At 33.4% G+C, this 22,401-nt stretch overlaps 1 protein-coding gene across 2 annotated transcripts in view; it reads left to right on the top strand.

Annotated features, from left to right (window-relative positions):
* Positions 1–1,983: 1,983 nt before the first annotated feature.
* SEMA5A (semaphorin 5A) overlaps positions 1,984–22,401 on the top strand; it is a 548,675-nt gene continuing 528,257 nt past the window's right edge. For both annotated transcript variants that reach the window (XM_051969840.1, XM_051969839.1), the window contains exon 1: positions 1,984–2,101. The gene's annotated coding sequence lies outside the window, so the exon portion shown is untranslated. The remainder of the gene's footprint in view (positions 2,102–22,401) is intronic.

Below are 22,401 nucleotides of genomic sequence, written 5' to 3'. Positions count from 1 at the left end.
TTATGGCAAATAATTTACATTAAACTCAATGAAATTAATATAGGTGGTGTTGATATAATTTATTTTGTCTATTTTTCATTTTTACTTTAATAACTTGTTTACATAATTGAATTATTTTAATTGTATACTGAATCTTTTTCTCCATAAAATCCTACTCTGATACCTCCATATGGAATGTAGTTGATCAAGGTTCTCAAAAGCTATGTCAGTGAAATACAAGCTCTGGCACATTCTACCATACTAGTAAAGCTTCAAATATGGCGTTGGTGAATGATGGAATTTATTTTGTGGTTATCTACTTCATGAATTACAGAGAAGCACATCACCAACACTGTAGTTACTTTTTAATGAAATATTTTTGGGGGCATGAAAATCTGCCATACAAAGAAAAAAATGGTCCTAAGTATCTATCATGTGATAATTTTCTGTTCTTGTAGTAACAATAGTGATTAAAAAAAGGGGGTGGGGAAGGAGGATAGAAGTTGCTAAGGTTCTTATAGACTTCAGATCATAAACAAATTTCAGTTTGTTGTTACTCAAATATAATTGTTAATGTGGGGTCCTAGTTCAGTGACCAAAGAATGGACATAACATTGGAAGAGCAAAATCATATCAGTCTTTATGTTTTCGTGATAAATAAATCAGAAGAAAGTAGAAAGTTACAGGCATATGGAAAGATGATGTACAGGTAGGTACTCTGAGAAAAGACAAGCAAAGTAGGATGAAAGGGCTAGTAGAGCAACTAGGATATAAGAAGTATAAGTGTAGACCTTATCATCGATCTTGATGAACTACTGCATGTAGATTTTTACCTTATCTCCTGTCCTGGTAGACTGGAATCTTTTTCTAAGGAAAATGATGAGAGAGAAAGCACTCAGAGTTTATGAGGACTAGCAGGCTTGTTTTATATTATACTAGAGATGGTAGAAATAATATTTTTGAGAGATTTATCATCATATAATAACATTTGGAAAAATGAAAATAATTATAGCTTACATAGCTCTAACAGTTGGTTAGACAAATTTTAGAAATAAATGGATTGAATCATCCAAAACTTATCAATACAGAAGCTAATGTTTTTTGGGAAATGCTAAAGTAGCAAAAAAAAGGAGAAGATGGTGAGAAATATTTGGTAATGAATGATTTAGGAAAAAAATGAAAGATAGAAGTCAAAGACTTACAGATAACAGAGAAACTTCATACTTACTTATTTTGAATAACTTCTTTGAAAAAAGAATTGGTAGACATTAGATGTGATAATGCCATAAGGAATGAAATAGCTTATATTTTATTAGACAAGAAAATATTTAATATTGTTATTATTGATAATATTATTGATGATATTTAATGTTGATATTATCCCTGAATTAACTGTATACTAAGACTGATTCATTAAATCTAAGATATAAAAAGCATGAAGAAAAAATGGCGATGAGAAAAAAATGTATCACGTAGTTAAAACAGACTGTGAATTCTACAAATAAGATAGACTAAATTGCTTTGACTTTTAAAGACCATTATAATATTACTTGAAATAATACCAAGTAGGCAATATTTTGAAATGAAAAGAGTTCAAAGCTGAGTAAAGACAGTCATCTGCCTCATCTCCAATGAGAAATATTAAATTTCTAAAATCAAATTTTTAAAAGTTTATTATGTCTGTGTTCCTGATCAAAATAGGTACTTAGTAAACGGGCAAATATGACTTATGACTGATCTTCTCATTTGTAAGATGATAAATGGGGAAAAAAGAAAAGTTTTTTTTAGGAGAAAGCCATTATACAATGTATGTACAAATTAATACCGTAGAAGCTTTTGAGGGATGAGTTAATGAACATTTATATCTAAAAAGTGAATAAATTTCTTCATAATATGGTTAATTCTTTTTGTTTTCTTTTTCACACATGTAATTTACTATGAAGTCTTTGAAAAGGTATATTTTTGGAGAATTGTCAATTTACTCCCTTCTTCCTACAGAACAATTTGCCTTCATGAGAAAACATTTTTTGAAGACATTTAAAAGAAGATTCTGTCTTTGATGTGTACTTATCACATTAAGTGCTGAAATTTGCCTGGTTTCCTGATCTGACTTCCTTTAACAGTAAGTAGACGTACCCATTTCACTTTTTTTATCCTCTTTCTTTAACTCTCTTTTTATTGGTTCCATCTCATATTCTGAGTTCAATTCTTGTCCTTAGTAGATAATATATAAGACATTCTATGTAAATAATCTTCTAGCTATACATCAGGACAATATTTCTAATTATTCTGTACTACCTTATGACACTAGTTAGGGTTGACTGAACTGATGATATTTATAGTTTTATTTATTTTTTGGGCAATTTTTAAAAAAACTGGGATGATCAGACCTTGTGGTTGATGGTTTTATTTTAGACCATGAGGTCTTGTTTTTTCTGTCTGGATTCCTGATCCTGGGTGCTTGATTCTTTATAACTTGGGACTTTATCCTTGCTGCTGCTTTTCTTAAGTATGGATTCAACTGTCCTTTTGGTTACTTGCCAACTCCTTACTTAGGTAGATTTTTACCATATTCTTTCTTATTTAGATTTCCTAACCTTTACTCTATAATTCACTACTGTGTGTGTGTGTGTGTGTGTGTGTGTGTGAAGTCTCTGTCCCAAGTTTCCTTCTTGGCATACTCCTTACCCCTTTGTTTCTTCAATCCTTGTCTGCATCAATTCTGGATCCTGATTTCTACTTTAGCTTTTTTTGTTGTTGTTGTTAATATATTTCATTTATTCTTTCCTTAGGTTGATTTCCTACCTTTGCTGGACCTCAGACTTATATTCTCATGGCCTACTCTTAGAGTAATCAACCAGAGATTTTTGACTCTATGCCCAAATGTCTGGTCTCTGACCTCATGGGTCCTCTTGGACCTATCTTACATGGGTTGTGCCCTCACGCTGTTTTCCAAGTCCACTTCTGACATTTGAAATATAGTCTATCTTTTGAAATCAGGATTTGGAATTACAAATATTTGCATATATTTATATATGCTAGAAAGAACATTGAGTTTGTAGTAAGAAGATCTGGGTGAGTTCTGGAGCTTTTTACTTACCTAACATCATTTTTTTGAATCTCAGTTTTTTTATCTCTAAATTAATTATGTTGGATTAGGTGACGTGCAAATTCCTGTCCTTCACTCCCATACACTTTAAAAATCTTATGGTTCTGGGTTGATATTTTTGGAGATATAGTGGCCCTGGCTACAGGACTACCTTCTTCTGAAAATACATTTAAGAAAGGTTATAGAAACCATAAGATATTAAAGAGAATGGATAAAATAGTAGTTCCTAATTTAGTATTTCTCCATATTGTACTCAAAATTAGAAGGTCACCAAAAAAGAACTTTTGAATTAAAAAAGACAGTTGTCCAAAATATTCTCTGCTTAGAACAAAAATTAGTAATTCTATATTGGAAGGGATTTTTAGTAACGATTGAGTATGGGCCCTAATTTGTAAGGCTTCCATAAATATGATGATTAAATACAGATAATATACTATTAATAAATGCATATAAATTATATATATGTTACATATATATATATAATTATAGTTAGGACATCAATACTATTTTAATAATTTAAAAGTACAATACTATACCTTTCCCTTCCCCCACTCACCCTTTTTCTTTCTTCCTCCCTCTCTCCAAGCACATTATCCTTTTGTTTCAGATAATTGTTTCAGACAATATTACAGTACTTATTGGCAACAAGGTGGTTTGAAAGTCTAACCACAATGACTAGCATAAATCTCATGTTGAAATCCAACCCAGAAAATAATAATTTTCTGAGAGAGAAGAACAAGAGAATAAGCAGAATAACATAATAGGTTTATTTTACTTATCATCAAGCAGATAATATACTTTGAACCACTTAAGGTTTTTTTTTTTTTAACTTATTTCAGGATAAATAGAATCATATATTATATATCAGTACAGCTTTTTTCACTGGCAGAATTATTTCTAGCAAATACACAGCCCTTTCTTTGTTCTAGTTTAATTCTAAATCAGTCATCTGCTAGATAAACTGCATCCTTTTCCTTGGTCTTTTTTTCCATTTTCCTGTTGTGTCTAAGAGACAGACTATGGGATGGAATTAAAAAAAGAAGCCTAATAGCTTGCAATAAATAGTTTAGAGAAGGAAAGAAACTTCCTAAATCACAACCTCTCCTTTTACCTCTACTCTACTTTTGTTTACCAAATGACATTTAATTGAAAGTTGCTGAAGATTATTTTTGAGAACTGTAAATAAAACAGAGGAAAAACACAGTGATTACTCAGCTACTATGCCTCCATTCTCTATAGACAAGACAGGGATTTTTCGTTTTTTATTTCATTCACACCCAACTAAATTAATTTCCAGAGTTACATAACCTTATCAAGGGATGCTACGCTAAAACTATCCCAAATCTGTGGTGACTTTTTTATTTTGAGGTTTATCACAATGAGGATATGAAAAAAGCACCTGGACAGGGAACAGAGGGGAAATTTTCTCTGTGATATCATTGAAAAACACATAGCGTTAGTGAAATTTTCCAATTTACTATATCCAAAAGATCCCCAAAAAGTTCTTTTTAATGGCTATGTTTTTATATCATGTTAATTTATATGGACAAATTCTATAAGGATATGAATTATAGATCTAAATAGTAGATTAATCTTTTGGCTATAATCATTTACTAAGAGTAGACAGATTGTCACACATGTCTAATATGTCTTCTTTTACAATCTCCTTTCAGGAGAAAAGAGAGAAAAAAGATAGCATTAATTAAAGAATTTTGTGTGATTATTACATACATATATAGCTTTTGGATATATAATGCACATTAAAAGGATACATATTTACATATAATATACCTAATGAGTAAGCAAACTGTTAATAGTGACACACATTCAATGTCACAGACATTCATTAACACAGCTTAGTTCATTTTGTCCCTTAGGAAAAAAAGATATAGAAAAAGTCAAATTTTAAATAAATAGTTTAAATAAAAGTTAAATTGTATAGGAAGTTGTCTTTTGAATTATTCCCAGAATATAAATACTAGTATTTTATTTTATGACTTGTAAAGTAGTCTTTTGAAACCCTTCATTGGTTTTAAATCAGCAATCATGAAGTATTCATAGGACCATAGACCAAGAACTGGAAGGGACTTTAGGATCCCATCAAAAGGCTACTCAGATTACATAGGTAGAAAATGAAGGTTAGAGGTGTTAAGTGTTTTTCCAAAGGCAAAGTGGTAATAAATGTCAGAGGTGGTATTGAGATTTGGGTTTCTCTTGCAGTCAAGTATACCATACCTTCTCTATAGCACTGAACTTGTTTCACATTTGCTTAATTGATGATCTTTTTCCTGGTTATATAGTAGGCTCATGGAAGGAAAGCCCTCTGGGTCAGACCGGAGTAAATTCTTTTCATTGTACCATTCTTCAAAATAAATACAGTTTTATTCTCATAACATTCAATAAAAATATTAAGGAATATTTCAAAATCAGATACAAATGACTTTGGGAGTTCTAATGTTTTGCTGTGCCTCTGGAGCATATAATCCTAATTGAACATTTGTAGGTTAATGATTGAGACCCAATGTCTAGAGTGCCAGATCTGGAGTCAGGAAGACTCCTTGTCATGAGTTCAAATCTGGTCTCAGACATTTAGTAGTTGTATGATCCTGTGCAAATCACCTAACATCTGTCTCAGTTTTATCATATGTAAAATGAGAATAATAGAACCTACCTCTCAAGGATGTTCTAAGAATTAAATGAGATAATATTTGTAAAGTATTTTTTAAGTCTTAAAATGTTACATAAAGGCAAGTTATACTATTAGGAAAAATGAGATGAAAGCATGGGAATTGCAAGTAGTTTACTTGGGCTACAGTGTAAAGAAGACCATACTGAAATAAGGCTAGAAGTTTAGGCTAATATCTTATTGGAGAGACCCATGGTTGGTGCAATAAGGAATATGCATTTTGTTTAGGGTAGACAAATTCAATGAAGGCTATTGAGCAGAAGAGTGACAATGTCACGTATGCTTTAATTAAAAAAAAAAAAAAAGATGAATACTGCAAGAAGCAGGTAATGCAGTTAGGGAAAGCTTTCACGAAGCTATTACACTAGCTCCAGTGGGACATATATTAAGCACTTGTATTATGGTAACAAGTAGAACAGAAAAGAGAAAATGAATTAAAAGATTTTAGAAAAGGTAAACTCAATTGGATTTGGCAACTGACAGGAGAGTAAGAGAGGAAGAAGAGCCAGAAATCTGAAAAAAAAGTTTCGAATGTGAATAGTAGTGTTATTAACAGACATTACTATTAACAGACATAAAAAAAGTATAAAGGAACAGGTTTTGGGGGAAAATAATAAATTTAGTTTTGGACATGTTGAATTCGAGGGGCCTAGTGACAGGGATAAGTCACTGATGTGTAAAAGTGGCATGGAGTACTAAGCAGGAGAAGTCAGCTTCTGGATCTTGGGTTATCATAAGCCCCTAGAAACACTGGAGATAAGTGAAAATTGGCTCTAAGCAGAAGTTAAGAATATTTATTAAAAAAATAATGATATACATAAAAAGAAGTTTTAAACAGAAGTGGACATCCAGAGATACCTAGAGTCAAAGAGAGAGAGAGAGAGAGAGAGAGAGAGAGAGAGAGAGAGAGAGAGAGAGAGAGAGAGAGAGAGCGCGAGCATGATTTAATGAAAAAAACATGGAAGTAGGAGTTGGTAGTTTGGGCATACTGCCTACTAATTTCACCTCTTCAACACTCATTTGTAAAACGAAGTCATTGGACTAAGATTCTTCTACCACCATGTTCTAAGATTATAAAATAGATAAGTCAGATTTCTAATATAAAATTAATCATATTATTTCATTATTAAGGAAGTCTTATCCTGCACTCAAAAAATACGCCTAAATTTTTGGCTGAGCTCTTTGGGCTCTTTTTAGATTTTAATAATTTATTTTATAGTTTATCATTCATGATCCAGGTTGAGTAACTGGGTAAAACTTGAGAAAAGCTACCTTGTCTTTACTTTTTCTGTAGTTCAGAAAGCTAAAACAAAATTAGTAGTCATTCACATTTAAATAGTACTTTAAACTTTCCAAAATACTTTCTTTCTTTTCTACCTCCCTGGGGTGTAAGTACTGAATATATGTTTCCCTTTTTATAATTCAGCAAACTTGAGTTTCAGAGAGGTCCAGTAGCCTGCCAATAGTGTAGTCACACAGTTTGTTAGTAGCAGAGTCATCATTTAAATGTAGGCTTTTCTTAATGCAAATTCACTGCACTTTTCTTTACATGGCATGTTCTATACAGTATAAAAATCTAGGTGTTTTTTTTTTTTTGCCCCAAGGATTCTTTTCTTGTAAAACCTAACTGTGTCAGCAAAGTGCATGAGCTGGTAGCCTGCTTGTCTGAGTCTCCAGCTGATAACTTAGAAAGCTATAACTAGCACTGACTCCTTCTATGGCCTGGGGTAAAGCATTTCACCTCCATGTCCATAAAAAGGGAATAATAATACTCATTTGCTTGCTTACCTACCTCACTGGGCTGTTGTAAGGATTAATTAGGCTTTGTTAGTAAAAGCGCTTTGAAGATTCAATGTGCTGAATGGTGTTATTACTAATAAACCTGTTAAACCTTTATCTGCTGTGTTTCCTTATTTGTAGCACTTAGTAATGTTGCAGATGTAACTGTACCTCATAGCTTAAGGCAGACAGTCAGGCAACACATGATGGGATGTGCTTGTGCCTGTTCCACCTCCTACTCTGACTCCTATCTTTGGGCACAAAGCTGATGCTGCCTGCCCTGGCTTGATTCTATGAAAGTAGCTGGGCTTATTTACCAGCCTCTTCCAAGGTGGGGAGAAAGCAGCCATATCTATTACCTTATTATTCCTGCTAAAGAAGCAAGAAATGTTTCTTATATTTGTTAGCTTTTCTAGTGGGATTCCTGGATCGACTCCTGGGTGGTAAGACCAAGTAGAAAGTCCCTAAAAAGACCCTCAGTTGCTGGTGTTACTTACAATCTTAAGAGCTAATTTATTAAGAGCTTCCTATGTTTCAGACTCTGTGCTAAGTGCTATTTGTAGATACTAAGAAAGGCAAAACTAATGCCTGTCCTCAAGTGCTCATAATCTAACAATACTGATAACATGTAAAATAGATACATATGAGATATGTGTAGATAGAAGGTAAGCTTAAAGGAGATTAGTAGCTTGTTGGTTTAGTTAACTTTTTAGAATCAAATATATGTATGTATTGAGTGAGAGAAGCATTTGGAAATGAAAGTAATGTAATATGCATGTAATACCTACCTCATGGACTTGGTTGATTCAAATCCTTCATAAACCATAATCTGAAAAATTATTTCTCCCTTTTAACTATGTCTAGTTTCCCTAATAAATTTATTGGCTTAAAATAAAAAATAAAAAACAAACGAATCTAACCATGTCTCATTTGATATTCTAATGTGCTTTTTGCATATTTTGTTCTGAATGTGATGGGGGTTAGTATCCATCTTTGAGAGACAGTATGGCATCACATTTGTCTCAAAGCAAAGTCCTCTTTTTTGACTTTTTCTCATTCTGTGATGTTGGGTAAGTGATTTCTACCACTCAGTGCTCCAGGAAACTATCTAAGACTGATTTGGAGAAGATGTAGCTTCTTATATTTTTTTGGAGTTTCCCATGTCAATGCAATCACAAGTTAGTCTCTATCCCTAACTAGAAAGAGCTAAATAAGGAAATAAACAGAATTAAATACTTAGTATGTAATAATTTGCTCATGTTTTCTTTTTCTTCTGTTTCCTACACATATACACATATTTTTTTCCTTGTTCTTTTGCATTTTGGTAGTGATGTCCAGTGTTGGACATGACTGAAATGACTAAACAACAATAATTATAAATACTTAAAATATTCTGGTATTGTAGCACATAAAGAAAAAGGAAAAGAATAGTTTAGAGAAAGTTTGAGAATATATACTACAATTATATTATATTCATTTTTTCTTTATTAAAGGGAACTAGTTAGGAACAGTTAGCTGTAGGGATAAGGTTGGGTTTTGATTAAATTGCATCTGCTATTCTGAATCATCATCATTGGTGGTCTCAACATGTATTATTCAGTATATTAAGTACATTATGACATCTCTCTCTATAATTTAGTTTATTAGCAGTTTCTACTATTACTCCAAATTGGAAGCAAACATGTTGCTTTTGGGCAAGGTAAAGATGTGTTGGCAGGAGTGATCATAGTGACTTACATAGTACCTGTCGAACCTATAATTTCTTATAACAAATAATAGTATACATTTTTAGTCCTGTAGTTCTTTTGGTTTGAAGTTCTTCAAGTTGCCTTTAGGCAAATATTCAACTTCGTTTACCTACAGGTCTCTGGATTCATTCATCATATGAAAGTTATATCTATGTGGCTTAAAATAATTTCAGAAAAAGCCAGCTTATCTAGTAAAAAAATCAATAAGTATGAATGTACTCATTTAAAAAAATGGAAAGCACTCCCTTTATTAGAGGAAAATCCCTTTAGGTTTGGATGACAACAGCCTGATATGTTTAAGTAATATAGCACCTTAAACTTTTATGGGGTCTCCTTTCTTCATATGCCATAAAGAACTTTTTTTTTTTCAAATTCAGCTTGTTGTAAATATTTTCTCCCTAGTGAGCTAGCTCAGCATTTTCCAGACTGTGTTCTTTGGAACTCTGGTATTTGATATAATGAAAATATGAATTCTTTGAGAACATTCAGCAATGGTGATGTCTTCCTTTGTTAAAAAAAAATGTTTTCAAAGTGCTTATTTGTATAGCACTTTTCTGTATTAAAATTACTACAGTGTTCTCTGTTTTGCTCTGAAATCTACAAAAATTACAAAAGTATTACAAAAGTACTCTACTTTTTCAAGTACGGTGCGTGAAGTCCTCCCCCAAAATAATGCATTTTAATATGTTTAAAAATATATTTTAAACCCCAAGTGGCTTCATGGACAAATTAGTGTGGGGAAAAAGTCAATTCATTAACATAGTTTCATTTTCTTTCTTCCCTCCATCCCTCTCCTCCTTGGTTCTTCCTCCCTTCCTCCCTCCAGACTTCCTTCCTTTCCTTTTTCCCTCCCTTCCTCTATCCAACCATCCTTTCCTCCCTACCTCTCTCTTTTCTTTCATATTTCCTTCTTCCCTTGCTATCTCCATCTTTTCCCCTTTCCTTCCTTCTCTTTCTGCTTTCTCTCCTTCTCCTTTCCTCTTTTTCTCCCTATATTCTGTATTATCCTTTCTTTTACTCGAAAGAGGGAAATGGCAAATCAACCACTCTAGTATCTTTGCCAAGAAAAACCCAAATGAGGTCGCAAAGAATCAGACACAACTGAAAAACAACTCAACAACAGCTGACCTTTTTCTCCTTTAAAAGATATTTTCCTGTTTCCTTTTTTTAAAGGGAGAAATATTAAGGTTATCTCAACAGAGCATTGTTTTCATTTCCCGCATAAGTGGAAGGAACCTCAGTTAGTTTATCTAAATAGAGATGATAAACACTTAACCAACATGCAACAAAATTGCCTTGCTTTATGTGTGAAAATATATGGGTGCTATTTGAAGACTCAGTTTGTACACTGATGTCTAATAAGGAGGCATAAGTGAAACACAGAGATGGAATGAGAAGCTTTCATTTCAGTATGGCAGCATATTCTCAGAAGTTTGATGCTATATCAGATTTATCAGCTGGAAAAAGATAAGGCAGATGGAAATGACATGTTATCATCCATTTTCTACCCTTCATTTTTGACAGCATATAGTTAAAATTCTATGAAAATGTTTACCCTTGTTGCATTTCTATTTTTATTGATATGTAATGGCTATTCAATACTCATTATTCAGCACTTTTCATACAAATTATTTTTTCTGAAATTTGTATTTGGAAGGGAATGGCTTCATCTTACCAGAAAAACAAAGTGGTTGTTTACTAATAATAATCACATCTTTAATTAAAGTATAATTAAACATGACTATAATTGAACACTGAGGATGGTCAAAAGAATATTTAGATGAAAGAGGAAAATCAGAGAAACTATCATGGATTCCAACATAATTTTATTAAATGATAAAGAAATTGAACTTTCTGGTAATAAAGAAGTCAAAACATTTATAAAATTCTATGCTTATATTTTTATTTTTCTAACATTGATCATCAATGTGTAAGACAATTATAAATTTTAAAATAATTAAGAAAAAGAGTTAATTTCTTATATCCAACAAGCATTTCAAGTTTTTCAACATTTTGCTAGTGAATGGGTGGGTGATAGTGTAGCTTTTGTAAGAATAAGAACCTTTTAATTCTTGTATGAGTCCTAGGGAAGTCCATTGCTTTCCAAGGAAAGATTGTGGAGAGCTAGGATTTAGAAAATGATAATACTTTTTTATAATACATATACAGAATTAGAGATTGATGCTTCTGGCATGGAATTCTCCTTAGTCTGAAATTCATGAAGCACTGGATTGTTAAATTCTGAAAGGTGCTCCCGTAATGCAATACTGGCTGGTACTCCATACTCTTGTACTAAAGAATGATCTTTGAGTTCTAAGTTACAATCATAGTGTTGGAGAGGCTAGAGTCTGATAAACTTGACACTCTAGTTGTTACTGAGGTAGTGTCAATAGAGTTTTAAAGAAGTCATATTAGTTAAGCTAGAGTCTGGCCATTATATTTTCTTTCTCATAAACTATTATGACAATCCCCTCTGAGTTGAGAGCATGCTTGAGAAATAAAAAGCTGCTCTGTATGTGGGCCCTAAAGAAAAATAATCCAAAAGTAGTCAGTTCTATATAATTACTTCTTAATGTACTTTTGTTGATAATATCACAAGTGTATTTTAAAATCCTGTCATGAGATTTGTTTCCTGGTTTACTCAAACAAGCTCAATGTTCCAGTTTGCAAGGGAGATAAATTTTAAAATTGTGTGTAATTCAATTCCCATTCTAGAGGGGGAGCTATATATGGGCGAAACCTATGACTAGGGAAATTTACATATATTTTAATTATGTAAATGAAATCAAGGAAGTTTGTAATAAGTTGTAGTAGATGTGTAGAACCCTATTGGGATCAGTTAAAATACTGTCCAATATAACTGCTTCATTAAAACAAAATTTAGAAACATCGAGAAGCATAGACAAACTAAACTGACATTTTCTAGGGTTTGTGTGTTTTACAGAAAGGCTTTAGGGAAATGTTTAATGAATTAGACTTTTGATTACTTTAATAAAAAATAATAAAAAAAGCTTGGGAGTAATAAATAAAATTTAAATTTTTAAAAAAAACTATTTAACATTATAACAGCTTATAATTTCTTATCTTACTTTCATTTCTTTTTTTGCCTTTTTATATGCATGCAATAGGAACAAATTCCATAAGATATGGAATTCTTTAATTTATAGGAGCTAAATAATGTAAACTGTCAGAGTACTGGGCTCCACTAGAAACTGATAAACATGTCAAGATAAGAAAAACATTCCTTTTCATAAAAATTAAAATGAAGATGTGATTGAGAATGTTGTGCTTTAAGTAAACAGCAAGATTCTCTTAACTGCCATGCTATATTTTATTATATATATTTTTAGAAACTCTTTAAAAGCTGACAGATTGAAGTCATGTGTTTAAACATGTCAGATATGTTTAAATTAACTCATAAATATGACTTATTTTACTTGAATTTTATAGTTTCATATTTAGGAATATTTAATTTTTAAAAATTTCACTGTAATTGGTTGTATGATGTTAAATGGCTTTGAAATAATTTTAGATAAGTGCTAATATAGTCCTTTAAAATTCCATTGTCCAAGAATGGGAAAGTGTAGTTGACCTAAAAGTTTTTGAAATATTTTGAAAACTATTCAAAGAAATACTTAGAAATAATTATTTAACTTTCAAGTGTTATAGTTTTCTATTTAATTCAATAAACACTTATTTAAAAGCAACTATTAGTAAGTCACTGTTAGAAAAATAGGGTTACAAAGAAAAAAATGAAAACTAGAGAAGATTGCATTCTATTGGCTTTTAAAATAGATAATCTTACAATGACAAAGAATATTGTAAAATAGGCCTTTTGAAATTGTTTTTTTTTTTTTTGTATCAGTCACATATTTATGAATTTTGTAGTAACTGCTAGGACATTTGTTTAATCTTGGTTCTTATGAGGGTGTTACTTTGTATGAACTTTCTTTTTGGATAGTAAACCTTGATGTTCAGACTGATTTTGGCTTCATGTATATGTTTGGTAAAAGAATAATTGATCAAAGAGAATTGGATAACAATGGTCTAATATCCTGTGAATTATATAATCTCAGGGAAAACAAACAAAAATTATCTTTCAATCTTGGTACAAGAAACCATCTTAAAACCTGCCATCTAAACACCAATTGTATCCATATGTGAAAAGTAGCATCATTATAGATTGAGAATCAGGACTGAAGTATAACTTCAAGTCCTGTCTCTTCACTGGAGAATACATGAAGTTATTTGTCCTTCCAGTACTCCAAGCAATTCCCTAAGACTATAAATGGCACTGATAATTCCTCTTAAAAATAAAATCACAGATTTAAACAAAAAAGATCTATTTTTCAGGCATGTGCACATACACAAATACTATCACTTTGTCTCTTCTTGCTGTGTTATCTCTATTTTTCTCTGTGTCTCTATGTCTTTGTGTCTCTATCTCTGTCTCTCTGTCTCGATCTCTCTGTTTCTCACTCTCTCACCCCTCTCCCCCACAATATATGTGATGCTTTATTTAATCAAATGGAATTTTAAATGAAATTCATTTTTGCCATACTGTAATTTAGGAACATGGGACTTGAAAAGCCATTAGTTCATGCCATTATTTCAAGTAAAAACTGTTTCATTTATAAAAAAAAATTCTATACAATTTCACAAAACTAGAGAATTAATGTTAGTAGTTTGCTAGGTAGCACAGTGGAGTCAAGAAGCTATAAGCAAATTTGACCTCAGATACTTACTAGCTATTTGCCACTTGATACATCATTTAATTTCTGTGTGAGTTTCCTTCTTTATAAAATAGAGATAAAAAGAGAACCTACTTCCCAGGATTGTTGTGAGGATCAGATGAGATAATATTTGCAAAAGCACTTAGCACAATGCCTGGAGCATGGCTTGGCACAGAAATTATTATTAGCTGTAATTAACAAGTTAAGTTAAATATCAGTATAATGCAATATATTTACTGTAAATTGGTATATTTGTAGACTTGGTGTTACTGTTTCTGTTTCTTTTATTTTCTCCTTTTGTTTACTTCTTATTTTCAAGATTCAGACTTCATTGTACTTGGTTCTAGGTCATTATTCTATCACTGGTAGTGCTCCTTAGCAGGACTAAACTAAGTTACCATCCTTCAATATAATCCTCCTTACCAACAATTATGTTAAACCTGCTCCTGGGTAAATAAAGGGGAAGCCAGGATGCAGCCTCTTATGACAGTCTTCTTCTTCAATAGTTCTTTGCTCTTTTATCTAAATGCTGAAGGAGTTTTCTGGAACATTAATGGAGTTCCCTGTTGCTAAGCTCCAAAGGCTATGTCTTTGAAACCATCTTTCCCACTCAGCATCCTTTCAAATTCATTTAGTATGAGGTTTTTGGTGGCTCATTTGCTCAGCTCCTAAAATCCTTGATATTCACAAGGTTTCCTAAGAGCTCATATCCATATTATACCTGCATCTATCCTCTCATATCCCTTTCAAGATCTTTTTCAAAATATTATGTTTCTACTTAGATTATTGCATATATCTTCAGGCACTCTTTCTAAGTTAATTTGATTATCTTTTACCCTTTTTTTCTTTTATTTACAAAAGTGGTTCTCTGGAAGTTTATTGGTTTTAAAAAGACATCAATAACTTGAAAAAAGTATTTCAGCATTTAAATACTGTGGTTCTAATTCTCCGTGTGCAATTTATTCTATCTGTAATAAGGACAATGGGTGTGAATATCATGAGTAAGGAGTAGAGATACAAAGAAAACTGTGCTTATTATATCATACACAAGTGATTTAGAAGTGATCTCCAGTTAGTCAATCGACAATTTAAGGGTGTACCTTAAATTTTGTGTATCAATCCATGACTTTTTAAAGAATGTAGATTGCTGTTACTATTATTGCCAGTCATGTTTGATTTTTATGGATATTGTTACATAATGAAAGAGTTTAAAGTTTGCTAGAAATCAAGGAAAATGATCTTTTGAATTTTAGACTTCTTTTGCCTTTATGGACATGATGACTGAACTTTCTATTTGTCACATCATCCACATTTCAGTCATTCAACAAACATTCAATATGTCAACTATTTGTGCCAGGTACTGTAATAAGCACTGGGAAAACAATTATGAAAGTGAAATACCAGTTGCCCAAGCTGATGGTATATTGGGACGAGGGGGAAGGGAAGGGTGTTCATAATTCAATATATTCTCTCCCTCCCTCCTACATAATGATTGATTATAAGAAGATGAGAGAATAAGGAAAGTCCCTTGAAGGAGATGGCATTAGAATTGAGTAGAGAGCCTGGATCTGTGATTTCTTTAGAACAAATTACCTTTTTCAATGCCGTTTGCCACAGAATCTTCCACTTCAGGCTTTTCAGCATTGCCTAGAGCAGTGTTGTCAAACTCAAATAGACATGAGGGACCCTACATAAAGAGCGTTATAAGATGCATATTGATTTAGAAAGTGAAATAAGCTTACTTTTTTTTTTTATTTTTACCAATAAAGCAATACATAAAAATCAGGTAGGAACTACATGTTATTCTGGTTCAGATATACTTGGGAATATTATGAGTCTCACCTATTTTGACATCTCTGGCTTAGAGCACTGAGACATTGTTACCTATTAAGGATAATACAGCCAATAATGAGAGGAAACAGGCCCTTAGTCATTATCAGTGGTAGTATGTGCATCGTAAAGAGTTTTTAAATCTGGAGTTAGAAGGACTGGGTTTGAACCCTTGTTTTCTTATCTTCTAACCTTGTGACATTGGGTAGGTTCTTTCTTCTCTCTGAATTTTAGGGTGGAAATTAAGGAAGCTACTGGGAGAGATGAACTCAGCAATTCCTTCTAGGCCTAAATCTGTGTAATTTCAATGTAAATTCAGATAATAGCAAAACTGAGGAAATTTACATCTCCCACATGTTGAATCTGTGCCTTTATAATTTGATCCAGGTACAATTCTGATGATTGCGTTTTTTAAAAATCATTCAAAAGACTAAGCAGATTGAAGAGACATAATTATTACTTGTAAGAAGCAAAAAATGAGTGTTTCCTCCTCTTTATGAACCCGTGGCCACAATATGAGAGACTATCATAGTGCTCCCTACATGTAAACTGTCTTTAGCTGCAGATCAGAATGATAGATATTGTACAAGAAGGCTCCTTAAGGAGAATATCTTTAATTCATCCTGCAGATCAGGTACTGAGGCCCAATGAGGTTTGGTGAAGGAGTAAGAGGTAACATTTAAACTCAGGTCCCCTGACACCAGAGCCAGCTCTCTCCTCTGGATCATGATACCTTGGCACGAATAGCAGCAATAACTGTAGTAAAAACAGAAACAACAAACAGCATCCTAAAAGTTTTCACATTGAAATAGTTTTAATTCGGCAGATTTTTTTTTTTTTTAATTTCAGATGTTCTGACTTTAACAATTTATAAGTATTGTGTTCATGAATTTTGAGACACATGACACATGTAAGGAAGTTTTACATGGAGGAAAAAGAGGAAGTAATAGCTCTTTGGTATTTTGCTTGGAATAAGGGGAGGGGACATTTTGATGGTTTAGTTATGTGAACCCACTCTGTAGAATTGAGAGTGCTTTCTCTGTTTCTGTCTCTATGTCTCTCTCTGTGTCTTAGTAATTTTCATGATAATTTTCAATTTTTTTTTAAAGGTTTGGTGAAATTTAGAGGTCTCCCATTGCTAGATTTCCTCCCCCCCCCCCCCCGCCCCTTTTTGAATTGTAGTGTTTATTTTTAAAAGCTTTTGTGGTACGAGCCTTATGCCTTTGTTATTGCAGCTGGGCCAACTTAGACCTGCTTCTCTTTCCCTCAAGCTTTTTTTGTGGTTTGGAGTCCAGTCAGTCCATGTTAGGTCTGCAATAAAGGAAGGGAGTGTCAATACCATGAAGACATGTGCTTTATGTTATTTCTAAAAGTCACAGGTGTCCTTAATTGTATTTTACCCACTCAGAAACACTTCTCTCTCCCTCCCTTGCCCTCTTCCTTACTCCCTCCTTCCTTCCCTCTCTGTCTCTGTGTCTCTTTGTCTCTGTCTCTCTTTTCTTCCCTTCCTCCTTGCCTCCCTCTGTCTCTCTTCCTCTCTCTCCTTCCCTTCCTCCTTCTTTCTCTCCCTTCCCTCTCTTTTCCTTTTTTTGATCTGTTTATTTCATGAGTTCTGTGGAAGGAAGGAGGTTTTCTTTTTCTTTTCTAAGTATATCTCCTAGCTCTTTCTTGTTTTCCCATCAGCTAGCCAAGTCTTGGATTATCACCTGCATCAATAGCTCAGGGCTTGAAAGTTCACAAGCAATTATTTTCAGCCAGTTGCTGAAAAGAGATTAAACTTGTTAAGAACTCAAATGTGAGTGTGACACACACTCTACTGGCAGGCTGTGCCTGGAACAGAGCAGGCCTTTGTAAAGGCTATGTAGGAAAGAGCTGAACAACACTGAATACTGGAGCTGCTGGGGGGAAAGGCAGCAGGGAACACAGAAAGATTTACTTTAATTAGAATCTGTGCCTAAACCTAAGTACTCTAACTGCAGGCTTCTCTGAGACAAAGACCTGGCTCATGCCGTAATTGGCAAACAAAGAATTGGTTCATTTTAAGCACCTCATCTGGGTCTTCCTCTGATGTTTTTTTTTTCCCCCCCAATTTTTCCCCTTTGTATTTGAGTTTCTCATGACTCACAGGTAAAATTTACATTGTTACATAGTGAAATAGTTTAAATTTTGCTAGAAATCAAGCCTTAGTAAATGATCTTTTAGATTTCAGGCTTTTGCCTTTATGAGCACTCTAAAGTCATCATACCCATAAAGACAATAGGATAATTCTTTCCTAGGAACAGTATTCAAGTTTAGTCAAATTTTAACCATTTCCCTTTCTTTTAGGGTACTATGTTTTAGTTGTGTTTTTGCCATCTTTTCATTTTTTCCTCTTCTCATCTATTTATAACTGCTTCATAGAGACACATTTTCTTATTTTAGCATGCAGAATTCAGAATTGTTGCTCTTATATGGCCTGGTTTGGCCCTGCAATCAGTCTAGGATTAGTGAATGTTTTCGTATTCTCATGCTTGGTCGGGATTTCACATTACTGGATTGTTTAAGGCTGCTTGCTTGTCCTGGCTGGTTCATACTGGTGTCTTGCCAGTCTTAGACCTTTCTGTAGTGGTACACTGACAATATATTAATTAGCTAGGAAAATCCACTAGAGGTGTGGTTAATTTGAAATAAGCAGATCCTGAGGCACTGAAGAGATTAAGCACATACATGTACATGATTCTGAAACCAGAAAAATTAAGATTTCTGGGACTTGACTCCTACTTTTAGCTCTTTAATTTGATTTATTAAATGATTTATTAAAATCAGGTTATAACTCATATTTGTATAGCATTTTAAGATATATAAAGCATTTTCCCCACAACTCTATAGAGCAGGCAGCAGAAAAATCATTACATTTATCATATAGTTTAGGGAATAAAATGTCTGAGAAGTGATGTGACTTGGCTGTGATATCTGAGGCAGAATTCAACTCAAATTTCCTAACTACCCATCCAATACTGTCTCAACAAATATCTCTGTGCTCCTCCATCTACTTGCAATTCTTTTATGAATGAGCCTGACAATTTTTATCAGAATATTTTACTTTGAATTTTAGGAAAACACTGCTCATTGTTTCTGTTTTTGTATATAAATGATAGGATATGAAGTCTTTTATCACTATGTCTCAACTATACTGACAGGTGAAACATTTTTGTAACCGCATGCTTACCACTGATAATTTTTTTAACTGCATGTTTACCATTAATAATTTTTAGCATAAAGATTTGATTTGGTCTGGGAAGAAAAAGGGAAGTTAATGTGGGTGAAAAACAATTTTTGCATTTTGAATTAGAGCATCTTTTATTTCACTGAATACTCTAGTCATATGTTAAAACTTTCTTTAAGACTAAAATGGGAAATGAGAAGTACAAAGAACAGATGAAACAACAAAAGAAGCATATTTAAACTGATTACTTTTCCTATAGTTTAATTTTATGACTTGTTTCTGTTTATTTTTTGTTAAAAATAATTTTCTTTTTTAATGTTAAAGTATTTAATATAAAAAAGGTAATTTAGTAGCTATATCATCAAGTTAGAGCAAAATATTCCCCCGAAAACTAAAAGTTAAAACTCTAAAGTGGTGGTGGTACCAAGAGAATGCTTCTTTTTCTATATTCATTTCGTGTGTGTGTGTGTGTGTGTGTGTGTAGGAAAGAGCAAGAGTACACACCCATTGCAACCCCCTACTCTCCATCCAAGACACACACACACACACACACACACACACACACACACACACACACACACACAGGAGGAGAGCAAGGAAATGACATAATAGATAATAAACATTTTAAGAAGGACCACAGATGACTTGTGCTGGTATTTAGCAGTTCAAGTTAATAGCTTCACTCTTCAAGAATATTATCACAAGTGTAATAAGTGGTTTTCAAGTCCTCAGCTCTTAATCATTCCTTATATCTAAAGGGAAGGGATTAGAAACTAACTTAGAAAACCAGAATCTGGTTCACATTATGAAATGAGTAGAAAAGAACTCTATTAGCAGAAACCAGAGCCCCCAAGTCACCCTATGATTATAGGGTTATATAGGGTCATATAACGAGTCATCTTTACTTGCTGTGTCCGAATTTTTTTGGAACTGCAATTATCAGAAAGTTGATTTTTACTTCTTTTCATCCCTGATGAATTCTCAGTCCATCTTAGCTAGTGCCAAACATTTGGTTCTCAAACAGTGCCAAACATTGCAGTCCCAAATCCTTATTAAACTAGGAGCCAGGAGATTTCTTTTTTAGTTTCTAGTTAGTGAGTACAGTGGACTCTATGACCCTTTGATGTCTTTCCTCTCCCTCTCTCATTCTCTTCCCCCGAACTAAATGCCCTTATCTCACATTCTCCCTGTCACTTTAGTTCAGCTAAAAATTCCTAGAACCAACCTCAGTCTTTTCACAAAAGGTATTTTCGTATGCCTTTTCCTGCTATTACACGGCAAAGTGGCAGATGTTGGATCAGAACATAGGTCTTTTGACTTCCAGTCCAGTTTACTATCTGCTTGACTATGGGTTAGATGGGTTAGATATGATAAAGTTTGAGTTCAAGTTGTAGTTTTCTGAGCAGGAAAGTTTTTTTTTTCTCTGACTATAGCTATTTTGAAATTATTACAGCTAATTATGATAATTTTCACTTTTTGAGATCACCTAAGAGAGAGACCCATCAATTTTGAATGATCATTGATGGTTATCCAGTGAATAGATAGGTAACGTAATATAAATTTAGTTTTATAAACTATTAACAGACAGATTTAAGTGAAAACAAATAATATTGCAGTTTCTTTGATTTGATATCATAATTTTGCATTGCCCATTTTGGGAGAGAAGGAGAGAGATGAGTTGCAATAGGGCTGAGATTTTTTTCCTTTTTCTGTATTTTAAAGGAATTGGAAATGAGGTAGGGCTAGATGGTGACACTACATGGTTTTTCTTTACATTGTTTTTCCTCAGAAATCCAGAATTGGCCTTCTCATTAATCTAATATAAATAATTAGAGGCATTATGAAGGTAAACCTAGAATGGAATGCATTTACTGTGTGTGTGTGTGTGTGTGTGTGTGTGTGTGTGTGTGTGTGTGTGTGTGTGTTATTGTCAGTATTGTTGTTGTGGGTCAGCATTTCTGTAATACAACTTGGGAATCTAAGGCAGTTGTCTTTTAACTGGGTACTAACTGTCCTTTTGTTGACATCCAATAGACAGCTTTAGCATTTCAGTGTTTCTTGCTGTGTGGAAGTCAACTACTCACTGACAGCAATGTGCTGTTGAAGCAAATTGAAATTGAAGAGAAGGGGCTCCCTTTGGTGATTTCATTGCAAATGAAGATGTCACCAGGGCACTGACAGTTTCCAGACTAAATGTCCTTGAGGGAACAGTGTTATGTCATTTTAACTTGGCTGCCCTTCCTTTCTCTAAAGCTCTCTTGCAGCATCAAGTATCACAGTGGAGAAGGCTAGAGCCTAGTTTTGTAGAATCACTATGATGAAACTCGAAAAACAACTCATAAAGGGAAGATGGTGAAAAGATGACCAAATTTGAATTTGAAGAATTTATACTATGAAGATAGCAAGATTAAATAGATATCTGGTTAAAACTGCTTAGTTATTTTGTGATTTCTTTCCCTATTAAATCTTTTGCTCTCATTTCTGGTAGGTTCTGTTGGAGCTTCCATTTCTATTTGTCTTCCCCAGTTTACCAGGGAAGCTGTCCCTGTGACACATCTACAAAGGGAATTCATCATCTGCCACCTGTAGCCAACTCCTGCTAAGAGGGTGAATGAATTTCACATCTCTAAAGATGTCACCCTGGGGAGCTGTCCTGTCAGCAATCATGTTAGCAGGAGAAAACATCTCGACTCTAATTTTTTTTTTTTTTTTGTTACCTCCCCCCGCCCTTTTTGTAGCTCACATGCTCTTTTTTATGATTGATTCCAGCTTTGTAGTCTGTTGATAAAATACCCCCGGGCACCCTAGAATGTAAATGGGAGATAGCTAATCCAAGGGAGATTATATCTCTATCAAGAAATGGTAATAAATCCCACATTATTGTCTTTAATTTCTCTTTGGCGGTTTAGTTTATGAATCTCTGAGGTAAGCAGCTGTCACAGAGATTTCATGCCACTTTTCTTATTTACAGCTGTTATACAATATTTGGAAATGAGGTATGAATTGGAATATTGTCTGCAAATGATGAATAGTGGTGTCCCTTCTTCCCAGTGCAATTTGAAGCATGTGATATTAATGGTAAACAAGGACAAAACATTGCATTCCAAATACAATAACTAGTCTCCCATCCCCTTTGCCTGCAGCTTTCCATGTCAATGCCGTTTTTGTTTATTTGATTTCCCCAGTGTTTGTAATTACTGATGCATTTAAGATACCATCAATGAATTGAGAGATTTCTTCCCCAGATTGTGTTTATATGTTTGAAAGCCTAAATTTTATTATTGTACAATTTAAGGAGTTTCCAGGAGCCTGCTAACAGAGGAATAACATAA

Source organism: Antechinus flavipes, chromosome 1 (assembly GCF_016432865.1).
Source record: "Antechinus flavipes isolate AdamAnt ecotype Samford, QLD, Australia chromosome 1, AdamAnt_v2, whole genome shotgun sequence".
Taxonomy (NCBI): Eukaryota; Metazoa; Chordata; class Mammalia; order Dasyuromorphia; family Dasyuridae; genus Antechinus; species Antechinus flavipes.
The sequence above is the reverse complement of the archived record's forward strand: the minus strand, read 5'-3'. Positions and strand labels throughout refer to the sequence as shown.